Here is a 15,964-nt window from a genome sequence, read left to right on the forward strand (position 1 = left end):
CCAATACATATTCCTTTGTTTTGCACATACATTTGACTTTGAAAAGAAACGCCCATAGAAGACAGATTAAGCACTCTATGAAGTTTTCAACAGATATGCCAGCAGTATTTTGGAAAGAAGTTAGGCTGCTAGTTTCGAGGCAAGCCAAGAAAGCTGCCAACAACTCTACTTGTGTAATAGAGAAAAACACATCAATCATGTCTACGGAAAAAATACAACCCAGTGACTTGTCCTCACCCAGAAATTCAGTGATTTCAAGGCCGTTCGTGACGCCAAACGGACCTTCTGCTGCCAGGGTATTGAGCTGTTTTGCAAGGTATGCAACTCTTTTGCTTACTATACACCTGAGTGGTACACCTTCCTTCTGTGTCTTCGCAGTAAAGAAGACACTCAAACTATTTCGCTGCTGTCCTGGATGCCTTTTGCGAGCTTCTGTAAACCATGATCTTCCCATAAGGAAAATGGCACACTTTTTAAATTTCCATGTTTCTGTTTAGTAGCCTTGAAATTCCTGTGGATAGCCTGCACCGCTTTTTCGCTGAACATGCCTGACGGCAAGGCGACGAAGCCTCCTTCTTTGACGGCCACATGAGTTCTTGAAAAAATTCACAACACGTGTCGTTGGAGTTCTCCGGCGCGGTCTGTTCGTAGGCACCGTCCTGATGAGGCTGCCAGCACCGTCGAGCAAAAACCATTGTTTATCTTCCACAGCGGCTTCGTTGGAAATTCGTCATTTCAGGGAAAGGAGCTCTGTTCCGAGATCGTCGGCTCGACGCTGCACTTTGGACCCCGTGGATGTAGTTGATGTATTCTACCCTTATCTGCAGCGGGTACAGTTGTTGGCAGCTGTCTCGGCTTGCATCGAAACGAACGGCCTGATTTCTTTCCAAAATACTGCTGTTACATCTGTAGACAACTTTATGGTACTCAAAGTTTTGTCTGTATTGTACGGGCGTTTCCTTTCAAAGTGAAATTTATGTGCAAAAGAGAGGAATACGTATCGGTTTTTGGGTCGCTCCAGTGCGGCGCAACATGTTTCTCGGTGGCACATAGAACCTTATCACAGGCGTTTGACACAGGAAAAGTATTTAATACCTTTAGGTAAACTCCCGTTTTTTTATTTCTAGTAAATAAACAACCACCGTAAACTTGATCGCAAACTGCGCAGGGCATTTCATCTATTTTTAAACAACATGGAGAGGGTTTGGATTTTACTTAAGAACTCGCGAATTAAAAAAAAACGTTACAATTTTCATACATACCCCTTACTGACGAAGGTGTCTGCTGGATGCATCGTCCTCATGCCCGAAATAAATTGTTGTTGTACGATTTTACGCAGTCGGAAACTGCGAAACGTGCCACTGCGACATTGTGCCTTGAATTCGCTCTCAAGAAATCATGCAGCTGTAAAGTACAGGAAAGCTTTTAAGCATAGATCCAAAAGCTTAAACAGGTAGGCTTTCCTAGCCTAGTTTTAAGTTCTGCCACGGAAGCGTTGTTGAAAATTATGTATAATGGAAGAGAAAGAAAAAGCGAGGAGGGTGAAGTACCTGCGGTCTTCTCTGTACCCATAAAACTTGCGTCGCTGTGCCGCATGATTGAAACTGTTAAAGCCAAGGTACCAGAATGCGAAACAAAGCATGGATACCCTTTTGTGAAATATCCTGTGGGGTAGCCTATAGCATCCCATTGACGTGTGCGAAGGTGTCCATTGGGCAGACAGGCCGAGGTATTAACTAACCTCAGTAGGGTTAGTTGCTGGGCTAGTTGGCATTCTCGAATTAAGTTCAGAGTATTCAGCGCAAAGGCACAAGGCGAAACAGAGGAAGGGAGAAGGAGGACGGGAAGGAAGACGAACAGAGCTCCGTGTTCGTCTTCCTTCCTGTCCTCCTTCTTCCTTTCTTTCTTTCGCCTTCTGTCTTTGTGCTGAATACTATGATATTAATGAACGCGTTATTGAGCACAAACGTTCGCTAGTAAAGGGTACCAGGTAACCTTTGCCGCATCATTGCAAGGGTTGTTGTAAAGAAGAGCAGAGAAGCTGGAAAGCAAAGCTGCAAGTTGCTAGGATTTTATGCCGAAGAAAATATAGAACTCTTGCCTGAATTGACTGAAGCCTACAGGATTATTAAAAGCGGGAGTGAATATGTTAGCACCCATCGCTGGTTATTCCTAAGTATTGTCAATTCACGGGACAGTCCGCGTGAAAGCCGCTCATGCGGAATTCCCCCAAATCAGAACTGCTCGTCCACCACCAAGAAGACACCCCGAAGTGGTCGCAGATGACTGGTGCACCCCTGAATTCTCATCGTCATCATCATCCTCTTTTATTGTTACTTAAAAGGCTCTTAAGTGGGGTGTTACATAACGGGGGGGAGATCGATCACATATGTATTAATGGTCAGTAATATAAAAAAACAAGAACAGGCACCACAATACAGTAATGCAATAACCATACAAAGATACCACAGACTGTACCAAAGCAAAATTCAAGAACGTCTAAAACAGGCTATAAGCACTATAAGTACCACATTTAAAGAAAAGAAGACCCAAAAGACGCGGATTCGATCCCGGCCGCGGCGGCTAGAATTTATTTGGAGGAGAAATTCTAGAGGCCCGTGTACTGTGCGATGTCAGTGCACGTTAAAGAACCCCAGTTGGTCGAAATTTCCGGAGCCCTCCACTACGGCGTCTCTCATAGCCTTAGTCGCTTTGGGACGTTAAACCCCATAAACCAAACCAAACCAAACCAACACGGACCACTATCACATAAACTCGAAAGAATAACAAATCACGCAAAAGACGAAGAGATGTAGTTATTTCTTGAGATGGGCAGCAAGTTTAGCCATAAATTTAAATGCGTCGTGCTCGGAGGCTATTGATTCGGGTAGTTCATTCCATGCTGCAATTGTGCTGGGAAAAAAGGGCCTGTTGAAAGCATCAGTGTGACCATGCAGAAGCTGAACACTCATTGAATAAAAATGGCGGCGAGAAGTTCGCAGCGGCGGCTGTAAGAGAGAGTTTGGTCGATGAGGAAAATGGTAGTATAGTTTATGAAACAAACCAAGTTGTGCAATTTTTCTTAGGATTTTCAGTCGCTGAAGTCAAGGGAGGATTTGATACCAGTTATGCTGAGGCGAGTGTCGTACTGGGATGAGATTAAACGGGCCGCACGGTTCTGAACTGATTCCAAAGTATTAATTAAATATGCTCGATGGGGGCTCTAGATTGCCGATGCGTATTCGACTTTGGTACGGATGAAAGTTTCATAGGCGAGTTTTAGAACGAAAGGAGAGGAAGCGCCGAGCGATCTTCTGATGAAACCGAGTGATTTAGAAGCGTCTGCAGTAAGTTTTTGAATGTGGTTTGATCAGGTTAATTTGTTGTTGGTAGTGACGCCGAGGTAACGATAGGACAGGGTTTCAGAGAGGGCTGTTGAATTTACTGAGTACGGGTAGCTGAGGTTTTGTTGCTTTCGAGAAACACGCAGATACTTGGACTTTGAAATATTAAGTTGCATGAGCCATTCTGAACAACACGATTCAATGCGACTTAAATCTCGCTGTACCAGAGACTGGTCAGAGTTGGTGTAAACGCGGCGATAAAGAACACCTTCGTCCGCAAAGAGACGTATACTCGATGATACGCCGTTAGGAAGATCGTTAATAAATATTAACAAGAGCAGTGGTCCCAGCACCGAATCTTGGGGAACGCCAGAGATGGCTTTTGTTATTCCGAAATCTTGATTGCCTATGACAGTGTACTGCGAGTGGTCTAAAAGAAAGCAATGAATCCATAATAAGATTAGGAGATCAATTCGAAGGTGTGAAAGTTTAGTCAGTAATCGCTGATGTGGAACACGATCGAAAGCCTTAGAAAAAATCAAGAAAGATGACGTCAGTTTGGAAACAAGAATCGAGATTAAGGTGAAGGTCTGTTGTACATTCGTAAAGTTGGGATTCACAAAGGAATCCTGACCGTAAACCGGGCTGTTTTTCGTAAAAGAAATATTTGTTGTCGAAGTGTGACGCGATCTGAGAATATATTATATGTGCAACAAGCTTGCATGGAATGTACGTTAAAGAGATGGGACAATAATTACAGGGATCGGAACGATTGCCGCCTTTAAGCACAGATGTAACTTTACTTACTTTCCAGTCATTCGGAATTTCGCTGCAGCGTAATCACTGCTCGAAAATGATTTGCAATATGCGGCTAGAAATGTACTGGTTCCGTTCAGTATCTTGGCATTTATGTTATCTGGACCAGGCGAACTCGCAAATTTCAGCTTTTCATTAAGTTTGCCCTTCAGATGTGATATTGAACTGAAGCATTTGTGAGAAATTTGCGTCGGGTAATACAGGAATATTTTGTGCGGGTTCTTGGATACATACTGACATGAAATACGAATTCATAAGACTACACTGCTCATCTTCTGTGACATGAAAGCCGTCTTGCTTTATCGAGGAAATACTGCGTAAACATTTTTTGCCAAGAGTGAGTTCTAGAACTTCTTTGGGTTAACGCGGATGATATTTTCGAGGTCATGGTGAAAAAATTTTCTTTTCAGCTTCGTAGTAGTCTTGCACATTCCTTCAGACACTTGCTGTAGCTTGCCCGTCTTTTGACAGAAGCAGAAACTTTGGCGGCACGGAATAGGCGCGTTTTGTTTTTTTTTGCTAAGCGTCATAGACATTTATTATACTAGGAGTTGTTCGAATCGCTGCGAACACGGACAATGGGACATATCTTTCAATGAGCGACAGGAGTTGGTGCTTGTAGAGTAGCCAGTTTTGTTCAACGGACCTGGTGGATGCTGACTCGTGGAAGCAGAGGAAGAATGTTTCCAAATCTGTCTTAATAGGCCGGAAATCGGGTTTGTTATAACCGCGATTGTATTTTGTGGTAAGCTGGTGGATAGGAATAGGAACAGTGAAGCTGAAGGTTAATATTTCGTGATGGCTTAAACCATTAATGCACGATGGCGCTTGAGTTAACTCTGGATTTGAACAAAAAACGAGATCAAGAATGGAGTCACCGCGACCAGGCATTTTAACTGTGTGAGTCAGGTTAAACGTGAGCGCCAAATCAAGGAAATCTTTGGACTGACAGGAAGACACCGATAAGGTTTCCTAGTCAATATCAGGATGGTTAAAGTCACCGCAGAGTAAGTAGTTAGCGTGAGGAAAGCGCGAGTGCAGTTCGAGTAAAACGGAGTAAAGTTCACAAAGAAAAGAACTGTCACTTTTAGGCGGCCGCTAACAGGTGATGAGTATATTCGCACTAACGAAGGAGGATATCTTAAGGCAAAATATTTCATGATGACAATTAATTTCTAGGGTGATGGATGCAAGCTTTCTTTAACGAGAACCAAAATACCCCCGCCCTTCCGACCCACTCTGTTACGTCTGTAAGCCGTAAAAGATGTGTCGCTAAGCTCGTCATTCAGGATGTCTGACGTCAACCATGACTCAGTGAAAACAGCAATGTCAGTGAAAGTATCCTCTAGCACCACTTCTACGGCTTCCTTTTTGGGAAGATAATTGCGGATATTCGTTAAAAGAAAGGTAATGGCCTGATAAGTTCGTGCCTTCGTGAAAGTTAAGAAGCTTTGGTGACGGGAAACCAGCGGGGGGCACAAGGTGTAGGATGTTGGCTATATTTAAAGCTCTATCACAAAATCAGACACAGCGTCGTGAGTGTACTGCTTATTGTCGATTACCAGTTTGTCAAAACGGATTTTAAAAGTAGCCTTCGTGGTCTGAGCGTGCTCGTAAAGCCTTTTCCGTCCGTACCGGACACGCACTGAATAACCTTTGCGAACGGAAAAATCTCAATTTTTTAGCTTTTATTTTGCGGTAAGAATAGCTGATCTGACTTCAAATAGAGCAAATCTGACGATGATTGCTCGTTTCTTGTCTGCCTTGTAATGACCCATGCGATGGGCTCGCTCAATATCGGCGGTGTCGACTGAGATTCCAAGCTCTTTTGAGCACAAAGAAATAACATGTTCTTCAGATTGGGTCCTAAGTTTCGTCATCTGCATCCGGAATCCGAAAAAAGATTAGGTCCGATCTACGAAGACGGTTCTCAACGTCTCGCATTTATCGACCAGATGCTTGATCTGTGATGAAAGCTTGCCAGTGTGAGTACTCGCATTTGCGTTTGAAATGGTATCGCCTGGCTGGTCCGTTCCCACAATTTTTTCCAAAGCCTCCACACGTGTTGACAATCGACTAACAAGGTTTTCTATGTCGGTCTGTATGCTCCAATTTAATATCAACTCGGCTAATATGGTACTCTGAGATTGAGCTCTATATCACCTGAAAGGACAATAGGGCAACAACGTACGCGTTCAAACAATGGAAACATGAGAGATACAGCATTTTGCGGCAGCAGACAGGCACTTCGGGGCGGGGGGTGGGCACGACACCGCAAACAAGAATGGATTATTTGTGCTGACGGATGCAGGGTGCGGTCGGTAACTAACCTGCACGAGATTATGCGTATTCATTACCATTTTCCGCGCGGTGGCGTGCCCCAAATGATCTCACGAGAGCTGCTCTTTTTGAAGTCGAAGCGGATCTGCAGCGTTGGTGGTTTCGCTTGGGTGCCAGACGCAGTACTCAATGGGCGATAGAACCGGCGGGGAAAAGCTGTCTCCGGGTGCTTTGTCGACGATCACGGCCGGCTCCCAAGGCCACACTTCGGGATCATGGTCAGGGAATCCATGGACGCTGCCGTTGCAGTAAGGTGCTGATATGATGCCCAGAAAAAGGAAAGCCTGCACGAGAAGAGGCGCATTCATGACCGTGTTCTGCGCGGTCAATGCTGTGATTGTTTCGGTGCATCTTGATGGTATATCAGCCAAGATGATCTCTGCAGGTAGCAGAGCAGTGAGGAAGTAGTGGCACCGATGCTGGTGATAAGTTGCAAGTCAATCCTTGGTTAGCTTTGACTACCGTATTCCAGGAGTGCATTAACACTGCGCCATGTTTTTTTACCTTGAAATGCTGGTTCTGCTCGCGTGGCTGGCCTTTTGTGAGGTTCCTACCCCGCACGCACGAAATCTCCTGGCGCCAGCTCCAGACGCAAGCCTTCCGAATCCCTACCTTCTCTCCCACATCCAACCCACCCTGTGCTCGCCCAGTTGCAGATTCAGCGGTGGACACGCTTCCCTATCCCACATCATGTGGGCCTACCCTATCACCCCCTTCCTATAATCACTACAGAGCAGCTGCGGGATACCAACCTGCGCAACTCGGAGCCGGGCCTTCGGGCTCGGCTCAGCCAACGGGCTGACTGAGTCGCCGAGGCGCAGAAGCTCTTGGCCTTCCGGTGCGGTTGACATGCTGCGTTATGAGGAACTCCGTCCCTCCCACCCGACTAATGAAGTTTTTATCGTTAAAGCGATCGCACTCGCGCCGACCGGCTGTAGTAGTAGAAGCTTCCGCCGATGTCACAACCATTAGGCCATCCACGTGACGCGTATCATTGCTTCATCTCACTCTGGTGTGTTCACGGAGAGAGCCGGCTTGTGTCATCAGATTTTTCATGCACGCTTTCTAAAAGCAGGAAGTACTCTCGCTCGGAGTGTAATGAAAAAACAAAGAACACTTAGGAAAGGTAAGGTTTAGACGGGCAGAACTCTTGTTAAACGGCATCGTTGTGTTATTGGTTGAGAACCGCGTTCTAGCAAGGATAGGTGTTCAGACGTTAAACGAGTTTTTCAGGTCTGGACAAAACGAACTCGATTCTCGTAAGTATCTTCTTCACTGGGTCTCTGGGCCTATTTTTCTTTTACTTATGAGAAATGCGAGAATGGGGTTTAAAGGTGTTAGATCTCAAGCTGAACATCCCCACATATGACGCTTGCTAGATATGAAACCCCTAACTGTCGAAAACCTCCTGCTCTTCGGCAGCAGGCATTATAAAAGTTGTGCAAGTTGTAAACCATAAAAATACCTTGTCATGCATTGATGAGTCACTCATTCAGTTGTGTCAGTGCAACCGTACCACGAGTCATTGAATGTTTCGAAGCAGGCAGTATTCTAGTCTTGCTTCATAACGTTTCTCTCTCTACCAATGGAAAGCTTCAGGCCAAAGAGTGATTACTAGGCGGCGTCACGGGCTTTCTTCGCAAATAAGCGTCCTGGAGGTTATGCTATCGCCAGTTAACGAAATACGTTAAAAGGTTGCTTTTCCACATAGCTTCAGAGTCCCCAGAGTTTGAAGGGTACGGTACATTTAGCGTTAGACGCATGACTCGCAGGGAGATCCGAAAACGTCATCAATCTCTTTTTACACGTCGTCTCATTTATTGTAGCGTAACCTGGTTTCCCGCGTCTCCTCAGTCGCCTGCGGGACGCTTTACCTCTCTACTATGGCTCAAAATTGATTTCCTACTTAGGCTGTGATCTTTGGAGTAAGAAAATTTTGTACCCTGAAATTAATAAAGAATTACACGGGACTTCGCTGCATCAGGTAGATAGGTATTCCTGAAAGTATAGTTCTTAACACACAAAACAAATAAATTTAAAATAAGGTCGTGTCGTGTGTATCATTGGATAGTCACAGCCGACAAGCGAGCGAATAGCAACAAAAAGTAGATGTCCGCGTGCGTAAAAGATCAGCAATCACTGCGTGAGTTATAAAGGTCTTTCGTAAGGTTCTTCCTCCACCGCCTCACCACCATACTGGTCGAACGGACACCAACATGATTCGCACACTTCAGCGTTCCTCACGTGAATATACACAGCGTTTTACCCCGCACTCTAAGGGCTCCTGTCTACACCGGATAATAAACCTTTCACAAAATCTGAAACGGCCTCTTGGCCAAAGCTTCAAACGCTGTCTCTCCATACGCCGGCCCAGTATGCTGCCATAGTTCCTGACAGCTATAGTCCCGGTGCACCCTCTTACGTCAACGCGCCAATGAAGGACACATCCTACGGGTTTGCTTCGCTGATGTCCCTAAACCAGAGCTGTAACTTAGTATTTTAAATAGTAGGAGCCGGAGCTACTAAGCTGGGACCTGGCTGTTCAAGGCTTGGCCCTCGAGCGCAACACCTAGGTGATCACGAAGACAAGAGTTCTGATTACCTAGCGACGATTTAAAATTCTATTTTATTTATATATATTTTTTTTTTGAAGTAATAAAGTATTCCTCCTCCTCGGAAGCGCTGCGTTGCTTTTACAAGAAAGGCTTTTAAAAACACTAAGACTTACCAAAGCTCAGCTGTAGCATCTTGCCCAGGCCTTAAAGGACCGTCTACCCAATTGCAAGAAGCACCTTGGCATCAGCAGGGCGCCTTGTAAGCAGCATAGCTCCAATAGCCACGCAAATACTCCACATGATCACTGAAACTAAATATTATTACAGTGACTGGCATAATTTATGGACCGCGATTGCACAGAATTAGGTTGGAGGAGGAATGTCGGTCGTTATAACTGTTGTTGTCATTCGACCACGATGGAATCTAGAGAGAGAAAAGCTGCGTGACGCAAGAAAACTTATGAAAAAGAGAAACCCACCGCAGCACTCGGGGACTCGAGCTAAGGTAAATACATTCTTGCATTAGACGCATGGTTGGTGCAAAATTTATTCACGATTTTATGTACAGTGCATATTCACACAATGTGCACAGTCACCCTGAAAAGGTTTTATTGTTGCCGTATGCTATCCGCGAAGAGCACTGTCTTCAGTAGTGAGGGTAACACTCAAACCGGTCTTTAATTAACGAAATTTAAGCGAGAAGAGTAATGTGTCTATAATACGCAGTAGCGCAAGAAAAAAAGAAGGAAAAGGCACCACAAAGATGTCCAAGGTATTTTGCATCAGTCAGCCCTCGATCAGTTCGACTGATAGGTTTTTTATTTCCTAGCCCCTTTACTAGGGTATAAATGAGAAAATCGGGCCAGTGGCACCTTCGGTGTTACGTTTGCTCATGCCGGATGGTGACAGTTTTTGCTGGCGATCGGTGCTGTGTGTTTTTTGTCTATTGCCTCCTCCACACTTACCTTTACGGTATTACCTGGACTTTCAGGAATAAACCTTCACTTGTGAGTTAGCGCTCGTCCTTGTGATGCCTTGTCCTTTGTCTTTTTTGCGCTATTACATACCATGCATTGCAACCAACTCGCACAACTTTATGCTCTAATCAGTAATATATCCAGCTGCAGCAAGCGTATTTCTTTTTAGCAAACTTTCTCTAATCCCATACGAATTTGGTGATTCGCCTTCCAACTTGCGAGCACTGTAGATGTGAGGAAACGATGGCGCACCTACTTAGCTCCCTATTTGACGACGAAAGAGCACCTATACGGAGGCAATACAGCGCAGTTTGGGGTCACGTCCCTTAATGGAGGCCAATACTTCAGGACCGTGGCTGGAACTGTTCTTCAGTCATGAGTGCCACCAAGGCTCTCTTGGAATATTTAGGAGCCAGAGGGTTAGGCTGTCGTCTGCGGCTGTCTATTTACTTCACAGACAATAACCGACAACACGGACGTGCCTAAGTTACGCAATGAACTTAACTAAACTTCTTTTCTCTTGCTATATAACTGCCTTTAGCCACCTCTTGACATGGAAGCTAGAAAACCGGGCATTGCCTGCTTTACCTTCCTACCCTTTCTTCTTCATCTCGCCCACTCTTGTCTGTAGTAAGCGGCGTTTACCCACTGTAATATACTAAACTGTGACATTTGTGCACCCTCCATTCATACTGCCGCGAATTTTAGGAGCGTTTGTCGCTGCTGGAGTCGATGGAATAAAGTCCCACCCATAAAATATTTTGCACATACACTTAGCCTGATATTGAGTGATATTATAAAGAAGATGCTTCAGTCTGGAGAATTTCCCGAGGAACTAAAAATTGCTAAACTCCTGTGTATAAGGGTGGCGGAGAAACCGATGTTAACAACTACAGGCCTAGTTCGGTTCTACCAGTGTTTTCAAAAATATTCGAACGTGCCATATATGTCAGGCTGTCGAGCTTCTTTGAAAAGCATCATATAATTAGCAGTGCTCAGTATGGGTTTCAGAAGAATAAGTCTGCAGAACAGGCACTCATCAATATAAAAGATAAAATAATTGAAAACATTGAAGACAAGCACCTGACACTTGGTATGTTTCTAGACTTAAGGAAAGCTTTCGACACAGTACAGCACAATATACTGCTTAATAAATTATAAATATATGGAATAAGAGGAGTCCCACTGGCATTGATCATAACGTATCTTCACAGCCGGTATCAGTGTGTATTTGCTAACGAAATGTTATCTAGCAGATTGACAGTTCTGAATGGCGTTCCCCAGGGATCCATTTTAGGCCCGCTGCTATTCCTGGTGTACAGCCTTTGTCAAAAGTTTAGAGCCCAGGGGGTTTGCTTCTGGGCCATATTGCTTTGCTCGTAATGCGTTCTCAGCGTCCCAAATCTCCTGAAGGTAAGAAGATTTTTGGTCCTGCTCCCTCCGATGCGTAGTACTTCCATTAGTGCTACGGGAGCGACACAACAGTGCTTAGAAGCAAACCCCCTGGGCTCTAAACTTTTGACAAAGGCTGTACATTCATGATATAACAAGAATACCCAGTTCTCCCGAATTAATAATGTACGCCGATGATACAAATGTGTTCTTCAAGGCCCAGTCAAATGAATCCCTGGAAGAAGCAGTTAACACTTACCTTTCTAATCTCTCTACATGGTTACGAGTGCATCGGCTAGGACTAAATACTAGTAAAACTAAATATGTCGTTTTTAAGCCAATCAATAAAAAAGACTCCTATGCAATGAATATAAAGTTTGAAAACACGCTGATCAGCAGAGTAAGTGACCAAAAATTTCTGGGAGTCTGGTTCTCTGAGGATCTTTCATGGACGTGCCATATTCTTAAGCTCACCACTGATCTCTCCCGAGTAGTGGGTAGCATATGCAGAATACAGAGTCTATTACCAACGTGGCTGAAAATAGAATTGTATCACTCTTTATTCTACTCCAGGTTATGTTATGGCATCTTAACATGGGGCACAACGACATATTCTAACTACAACAATTTATTGGTCCTACAAAAAAGAATGTTAAGAATGTTCGAAAACTTCCATGGAAACATCAGAAACTTACCCACACAACCACTTTTCACAAAATATTCTATGCTCCGGGCCGACCAGGTGTACTATTTCAAGTTACTTCTATGGATTCATAAATACAAACCCTATCCAACTTCCTCAGGTAATTCATCTCGCTATTCAATCCGAAACCCTACACTTAGACCTACCAGCTATAAGAATAAACTATGGACGACAAACATTAAACTTTTAAACAATTAAGATGTTGAACAGAACCGATTTAAACGTAGATTTCTACAAAAAATTTCCTGTATTCAAAAAAGTGCAAGAATGTTTTGGTTTCAAGCGGTTTTTCCTTTGCTTTGTAAATACATTGTGTGTTTTTGCATGCGTATTATCCACTAGAAATAAGGAAGTCAGATAAAAAAAATATTCTCTGCTTTCTCTGTCCAAAAGTTCATTATTTTAGCCTGGCTACTACCGTGTTTTTATGCATTTATTTACATTTCATTATCAGATGTGCACATGTTTTGTTTGACTCACAAGTGCAGTGCCGCTTGCCGAAATGTAATAATTAATATTGCCGTGGATCTTTGTAGCGTTCGTTTGTAGTATTTGTTTGTTCATGCTTCAAGGCTGCCGACGCACCGCTTCATCGCTTCGTTTGTGACGCAAGACGCGCCTAGATTTATCTCGATTGATCGCATGCGGACGTAGCCGGTGCTAGTTTGTTCCAGAAGGTTCTAGTAACTTCCTAAGCTTTATCTCGAATGCTCGCTATCAGCTTTAAAAAGAGCACGGCCGACAGCGGCGGGCATTCTGTCCGACGACCGCCGAACACGCTTGTTGCTACGCCGCCGCCGAGTGATTCAGTTCTTTGCGGGCGCAAGTCAGCCCGAATAAAGAGTTTCGTTTCGAAAGACATCCTCGCTGTGTTCCTGTTCGCCGGACTGCAGTCACCACTACGTGACATCTGGTGGAGGTGCTGATCTGCTATCCAGCTATGCCCCTCACGATGGAACCTGGTGCACAGCCAACGCCTGTCGTGCTTCGCCAGCCCCGGGAGCCACCGACGTTTCGTGGAGAACCACACGAAGATGTAGAAGACTGGCTGGACATGTAGTACCATCGGGGACAAGACTTTGCGGGACGCCGGAGCGGCGTTTTCAAGCTGCCTCTGCGCCACTAGGCGGCGCAGTGGCCGCGTCGAGGCTGTGATGGCCGATGATTAGGTGCATGCGCGTCCTATGTTCGTCCGCCTGCCTGTCTGATAGCTCGTTTCGCGTGAGTAGCTGGTTTTTCTGAGCTTGGCCGCGGGCGGCCACTTTTCGCCGCTTGCGCTCGGCAGCCGCCACGTGGCCGCCGTAATCGGCGAGCTGCCCGGTGACAGCGGCGACGGTGCGCATTCACGGCGCCCGTTTCATTTATGTAACTTTTTTTTATGGAGAGAAAGAAAGCGCTGTTTTTCCCTCATTTCACTAATCGTTTGTAACTTCGTGCCTACGTTGGAGGACGGGTTGGTTCTGCTGCATGTTAAACCAATTTTTGACGCACCTTAAAAGCGAGCGTGCATCGTAACCACTTCATAAATATTCTGCTGCTGTAAAGTGCGAAGAAAGGTAGGAATTCTTTGGCAAGAAATTTATTGCCACAAAAGAAAAAAAAGTGGACATAAACAAAACCGCAATCCAGGCGTCCATCGCAGAAGCCACTTTCTACTATTTTGAGAAGACGCCGTGAACAGAAGTCACACTTATAAAACGCCGCAGCATCTATTTATAGAAAGACCTGTAAAGCACGAAGTCTTTCCTACTGTCTTGACGGCCGCCTGTTAATTATCTGCGTTGGCATTCCCAAAGTTCGACTTCAAATGGTAAGCTTTTATTAAGCCCTATGCATATTGTATGGTGTCCGTCTGGCCCCCCAGTGACCGTGCTAGCTGTCACACGCCACGACTTCCAGGAGCAGCCCTCACTCTCTGCGAAGTGTGCGTAGGACCTAAGTCTCGCTGAAATAGAAAGCATTTAGCCCAGAATAGTCCGCCAAGGACGCAGGGCAGGACACGTCCTCAATGTTGTTCACGTAACAATGCAAGGTTCCGTCGATTGTCACTATAGAGGTCTGAGCCCTCCCATTGACTTGCGGCTCAGACAGCCTCTCCTTAAAAAAAAAAGTTACATAAATGCGACGGGCGCCGTGAATGCGCACCGTCATCGCTGTAACCGGGCACCGCGCCGATTACGGCGGCCATATGGCGGCTGGCGAGCGCAAGCGGTGAAAAGTGGCCGCCCGCGGCCAAGCTCAGAAAAACCAGCTACTCACGCGAAACGAGCAATCAGACAGGCATGCGGACGAATATAGGACGCGCATGCTCCTAATCATCGGCCATCCCAGCCTCGACGCGGCCACTGCGCCGCCTAGTAGCGCAGAGGCAGCTTGAAAACGCCGCTCTGGCGTCCCGCAAAATTTTGTCCCCGATGGTACGACCGTGTGGCAGCACTGAATGCCTGGGACGACAGCTCTAAGTTCCGAAATGCTAACTTTGCAGCGTCGTACGCAAAGAAAAAGCTCAGCTGCTTCTAGAATCACGCATCCAACACCCGAATGAGACTGTGACCGCGTACGTAGAAGACATGAAGCGCCTTTTTCAACGTGTCGATCCTGGCATGACGGAGGAGAAGAAGGTGCTGCTTTAGATGTGTGGTGCTAAACAGGCACTTTTCGGCGGTCTGACCCGCAACCCACCGACGACGGTCGCTGAATTCGCCACTGAAGCAGCCGCCATTGAGAGAACCTTGGAAGCACGAGCCCGTCATTTTCCTCGACAGCCCCAAGTGACCTCGACTGCCCTCTCGGATGGCGCAGCATTCGGAAGCAACCTGCGGGATGTTATCCGCGAAATTGTACGGGAAGAGCTGCGTCGCCTGCTACCATCTTCCAACCAGCCTCAAGTCGCGACGCTTGAGGAAATCGTACGTGAAGAAGTGCAGCATGCGCTGGGCACCCCGTCATCTCCGCCTCCTGCTGAATCCCCAGTCTTAACGTACGCTGCCGCACTACGCAGTCCTCAGCCCCATCGCGAGAGCCGCTTTCCGCCTCTTCGACGTGAACCAGCTGTTCCCGAACGCTGTCCCCCTGACCCCGCCCGCCCAGCCTACGACCGACGCCCAAGCCCCAGGAAGTGCGACGCTTGGAGGACTTCCAACAACCGCCCGCTGTGCTTCCATTCCGGCGAGGCCGGTCATGTACTTCGCAACTGCCCGTACAGACGCATCGGCCTGCGTGGTTTCGCCACCGATGCCGCACGACCGTTCCTCGGCCAGCGACCACGGGAAATCTACGAATACCAGCGCAGAGGGGAGTACCTGTCGTCAAGCCATCTTTCCCGCTCCCCGTCGCCGTCCACCGCACGTTTTGCATCACCAAGCCGCACCTACGCCGCGGCTGTCCGAGGAAGGTCCCCTAGCCCCCGTAGGGGAAACTAAACAAAGCAACCTGTGTAGGTCAGGTTGCTTGCCGAGGAAACGACGAAGATCCTCCAGCGACCACGCCGTATGAAGACGCCGCACATACTATGCCGACGACGCATACTACAACCTCGACCACGACGCGAACCGCCTTCAAAACTACGCCACCATCAAGAAAAGCTCCGACCACACGCCCCACCCTCGATTCACATACCCGACGAATCCGTAACCCGACGCCGAGAACGACGTGTAACTCCAGAGCCAGGACATCCGACTTAGAAGTGGTTCTCGACGGCCGGAAAGTCACCGCTCTAGCCGACACAGGAGCTGATTATTCAGTGATGAGCGGACCATTCGCTGGAAAGTAACGACCGCTTGGGACGGCCCTCAAATTCGCACCGCAGGGGGCCACCTCATTACGCCATCAGGACGA

This window comes from Amblyomma mixtum, chromosome 5, assembly GCF_055824585.1.
Source record: "Amblyomma mixtum isolate Tamu chromosome 5, ASM5582458v1, whole genome shotgun sequence".
NCBI lineage: Eukaryota > Metazoa > Arthropoda > Arachnida > Ixodida > Ixodidae > Amblyomma > Amblyomma mixtum.